Consider the following 5,269-nt stretch of genomic DNA (forward strand, 5'->3'; position numbering starts at 1 on the left):
CAGAATGTTCTGCAGCCACTCAGTGACATCCATGACCCTGGCACCAGGGAGGCAACATACCATCCTGGAATCACGTCTGTGGCCGTAGAAACACCTGTCTGTTCCCCTAACTATAGAATCCCCTCTCACTATTGCTCTCCCGACGTTTGTCCTCCCCCCTGTACAGCTGAACCATTCATGGTGCTATGGACTTGGCTCTGACTGCACGCCTCAGAGGAACCCTCTCATCAGTATGCAGAACAGAATATTGGTTAGAGAGTGAGATGCCCTCAGGGGACTCCAGTACTACCTGCCTGCTCCTCATTGTCTGTCTGGTGGTCACCCAGTCCCTCTCTGCCTGCACTCTCTTAAGCTGTGGGGTGACCACCTCCTGAAATGTGCTAACCACAAAACTCTCAGCCTCGCCGATACACTGCAGTGTCACCAGCTGCTGCTCAAGGTGCGAAACCCGGAGCTTGAGCTCCTCCAGCTGACGACACTTCCTGCACCTGTGGATGTCCAGGACACGGGAAGCGTCCTGGAGTTCTCACATGGCTCAGGAAGCGCAGTCCACGGGGCTGAGCAGCCCTGCCATCCCTCCATTTATTATATTATTAACTAAACTTAACAAAAATAAACTTAAAGACTTAAAGACTAATTCCGTACCCCTTAATCTTCTTCAATAGTCCCCTTTGTGAAAGTCCATGTACACCACATCCACTGCATTTCCCTATCCACTATATCTGTCACCTCCTCAAAGAACTCAATCAGGTTTGTCAAGCACGATCTCCCTTTCTGAAATCCAAGTTGGCTTCTTCTAATTATTTTCTCTTCATGTACATATTTAGTAATTCCATCTTTAATTATAGATTCCAAAAAATGTTACCACAGATGTTAAACTAACACGCCTCTAAATATCTTTTTTAGTTCATTCTCAGGATGTGGGTGTTTCTGGCATTTATTGCCCATCCCGAGTTGCCCCTTGAGAAGGTGGTGGTGGGCCTTCTTCTTGAACCTCTCCATGTGGTGAAGGTGTTCCCACAGTGCTGTTAGCTAGAGGGTTCCAGGATTTTAACTCAGCGACGATGAAGTCCATGGTATAAAAGTTAAGGGCCACAGTGACCTTGACAGCCAGAGGCAGCGCTGTCCATGCCCTGGTTTGAGGCGCGAGTTGTGACTGCAGCAGGTGACAGTTCCGTGACAGTCTCCTCGGTGAAACAAAGCTGCCTGAAACATTACTCCTCAGTGTCTCTGAGATGAGTTTCTGACCCCATATCCGCTCCACCACCAAGACCGCCTGCTTCCACCTCCGTAACATCGCCCGTCTCCGCTCCTGCCTCAGCTGCTGAAACCCTCATCCATGCCTTTGTTACCTCTAGACTTGACTATTCCAATGCTCTCCTGGCCGGTCTCCCATCTTCCAACCTCCGTAAACTTGAGTTCATCCAAAACTCTGCTGCCCCGTATCCTAACTCGCATCAAGTCTCGTTCACCCATCATTCCTGTGCTCGCTGACCTACGTCGGCTCCCAGTCTGGGAACATCTCAATTTTAAAATTCTCTTCCTTGTTTTCAAATCCCTCCCTGGCCCTCGCCCCTCCCTATCTCTGTGACCTCCTCCAGCTCCACAACCCTCCGAGATCACTGCACTCCTCCGATTCTGGAGGAGTCTGGTTTTAATTGCTTCACCATTGGCGGCCGTGCCTTCAGCTGCCTGGGCCTTAAGTTCCCTAAACCTTTCCGCCTCTCTGCCTCTCTCTCCTCCTTTAAGACGCTCTTTAAAACCTACCTCTTTAACCAAGCTTTTGGTCACCTGTCCTAATATCTCCTTGTGTGGCTCGGTGTCAAATTTTGTTTGATAATCGCTCCTGGGAAGCGCCTTGGGCCATTTTACTACATTTATGGTGCTATATAAATGCAAGTTGTTGTTGTTGGTGTTGTTGTGTTCAGGTTGGAGAAGTGATTCCTGAAGACCCTCTGTGGGTGTGGCCTCCTGTGCAGTGCTCTCCTCCCCCACCTAGGGGGTCTGTAGTACAACCCCAACCAATGTAACAATCCCTTTTTATCTTTGATCTCCAACCACATTGACTCTGTCTGTACCTCTTTTGTGGACATCAATTCTCTCTCTACAGATAGGATTGCTCCTTCCCCAATGTCGCCAATCCTCCTGCTCCTCCATTTTTACTTATTCTCTCACTCCTAATATTATTAGAACACTAAAGGCCACTTGAACTCTGGCCACATTAACCCCGACACTTGGGAAGATGCAGTACTCACAGATCATGATGGTGTCACGTCTGCTGGGTGGCTGTGACTGAATTTGGGGTTGTGAGATCTGGCTGCGACTCCTCTCTCCACCTCACCGGGCTCCCATTGCGATACGTGCGGCCGTGTTCGTACGTTCAAGACTGGGCTCCTCTCCCATCAGCACACCCACAACAACCGAGACTCACCCATCGATTGGACAGGAGGCTCCACCAATTCTAACCCCATATGTTGGTCTTCCACTCCTGCCCAGTTGGCAGCCCAGTTTCTGGGAGTTTCAAACAGGGAGTTAAGTTGTCGTTAAAGGAAGTGCTGATCTCACAAAGTGTGGACAAAAACAATGAGGAAAGTATCCTGGAATTCACAAGTTTCTAAAATCACCCTATAAAATCTTTTAATTGGATGAGATTTTAAGTATGTCTGAACAGATCTAGTTTTCGTTATTCAGATAAAGCGTAATTTTAAATTCCCTGTGTCTTTAAAGACTTATGTTATATGTTTTGATTAGTGCTTGTAATTGAGAAGTTGTGTCTTGTCTTATTGCTTGTAGTTGGTCGTAGTATTTATGTTTAAGCAGGTCTATTTTATTTAATCGATACCGAGTGGACAAGTAAGATTTAAACAACTCTTATACTCACCAGGTTTCCGCCCCAGTCACAGCACTGAAACGGCCCGTATCAAAGGCATAAATGACATCCTCTGTGACTGTGACCGTGGTAAACTCTCCCTCCTCATCCTTCTCCACTGTCTCCAGCCTTTGACACGGTTGACCACACCATCCTCCTCCATTGCCTCTCCTCCGTCGTCCAGCTGGGTGGAACTGCTCTCGCCTGGTTCCATTCTTATCTATCCAGTCATAGCCAGAGAATCTCCTGCAATGGCTTCTCTTCCCACTCCCACACTGTTACCTCTGGAGTCCCCCAAGGATCTATCCTTGGCCCCCTCCTATTTCTCATCTACATGCTGCCCCTCAGTGACATCATCTGCAAACACAACCACATGTTCGCTGACGACATCCAGCTCTACCTCACCACCACCACTTGGCACCTCCACTATCTCTGATTTGTCACACTGCTTGTCCAACATCCAGTACTGGATAAGCAGAAATTTCTTCCAACTAAATATTGGGAAGACTGAAGTTATTGTCTTTGGTCCTCGCTACAAACTCCGTTCCCTCACCACCGACTCCATCCCTCTCCCTGACCTCCGTCTGAGGATGAACCAGACCATTCATAGAAGGTTCACTCGGTTAATCCCGGGGATGAGGGGGCGGACATATGAGGAGAGGTTGAGTAGATTGGGACTCTACTCATTGGAGTTCAGAAGAATGAGAGGCGATCTTATTGAAACATATAAGATTGTGAAGGGGCTTGATCGGGTGGATGCGGTAAGGATGTTCCCAAGGATGGGTGAAACTAGAACTAGGGGGCATAATCTTAGAATAAGGGGCTGCTCTTTCAAAACTGAGATGAGGAGAAACTTCTTCACTCAGAGGGTAGTAGGTCTGTGGAATTTGCTGCCCCAGGAAGCTGTGGAAGCTACATCATTAAATAAATTTAAAACAGAAATAGACAGTTTCCTCGAAGTAAAGGGAATTAGGGGTTACGGGGAGCGGGCAGGAAATTGGACATGAATTTAGATTTGAGGTTAGGATCAGATCAGCCATGATCTTATTGAACGGCGGAGCAGGCTCGAGGGGCCGATTGGCCTACTCCTGCTCCTATTTCTTATGTTCTTATGTTGACCTGAGATGAGTTTCTGACTCCATATCCGCTCCATCATCAAGACCGCCTACTTCCACCTCCATAACATCGCCCGTCTCCACTCCTGCCTCAGCTCATCTGCTGCTGAAACCCATCTGTGCCTTTGTTACCTCTAGGCTTGACTAGTCCAATGCTCTCCTGGCTGGCCTCCCATCTTCCACCCTCCATAAACTTCAGTTCATGCAAAACCCTCTGCCCATATCCTAACTCGCACCAAGTCCCGTTTATCCATCACCCCTGTGCTCACTGATCTGCCAGCGCCTCGATTTTAAAATTCTTATTATTGTTGTCAAATCCCTCCATGGCCTCGCCTCTCTGTAATCTCCTCCAGCCCTACAGCCCTCCGAGATCTCTGTGTTCCTCTAATTCTGGCCTCTTGCCCATCCCCGATTTCCTTCACCCCACCATTGACGGCCGTGCCTTCAGCTGCCTAGGCTCTGGAATTCCCTCCCTAAACCTCTCCACCTCTCTCTCCTCCTTTAAGGTGCTTCTTAAATCCTGCCTCTTTGACCAACCTTTTGGTCACCTGTCCTAATATCTCCTTATGTGACTCGGTGTTAAATTTTGTTTGATAATCGCTCCTGTGAAGCTCCTTGGGATGTTTTACTACGTTAAAGGCGCTATATAAATGCATGGTGTTGTTGTAGTAGTAATGGTGCATGCTGGGAAGTAATTTCTAATAGCTCAATAGCACCACCAGGTGCAGATGTTTGGTTTTGCAGCCACTGTAACATCTGTATTTAAAACTCCTCGGAGAGGAGAGAGGGTTTGGTGGAGATCGTCCAACGTCTCCGAAATGATTATGGTGTTTGGCCATTTCTCTGTGAACAAACTGTGCCTGAATCTTTGCCAGTTCAGCAGTCGGTCTGAAGGCAGCAGAGATACTGAGCTCGTCTGGTGTTGTGTAACATAAGGTGAGACTGCTGCCACTGAGCCCAGGCTGACCACAGCTCTGAGACTATGGACCAGATCAGAAGGTTCTGAAACAACCTCATTCACTGAATGACCTGTTGTCTGGGTGATAAACAAAAACAGACAAAAACTGAATTCAGATTCCCAGTCACTGCTGAACCTGTTCTGTTATCAGTAAAAGTATCTGAAGCTCAGCCCCCAGTGAAGGTTGTGTGAAATGTTTGCAGTGAGTTGTTCTGTTACTGTCTCTGTATTGACTGCATCTTCACCTTTAGTGAGAGTAATTCCCACTCCCTGCCCCCTTGTTACACGCCCCTCCCCATTCCCATAAAAGGCCCGACCTTTGACATT

Source organism: Heptranchias perlo (assembly GCF_035084215.1).
Source record: "Heptranchias perlo isolate sHepPer1 chromosome 15 unlocalized genomic scaffold, sHepPer1.hap1 SUPER_15_unloc_1, whole genome shotgun sequence".
NCBI classification, from domain to species: Eukaryota; Metazoa; Chordata; class Chondrichthyes; order Hexanchiformes; family Hexanchidae; genus Heptranchias; species Heptranchias perlo.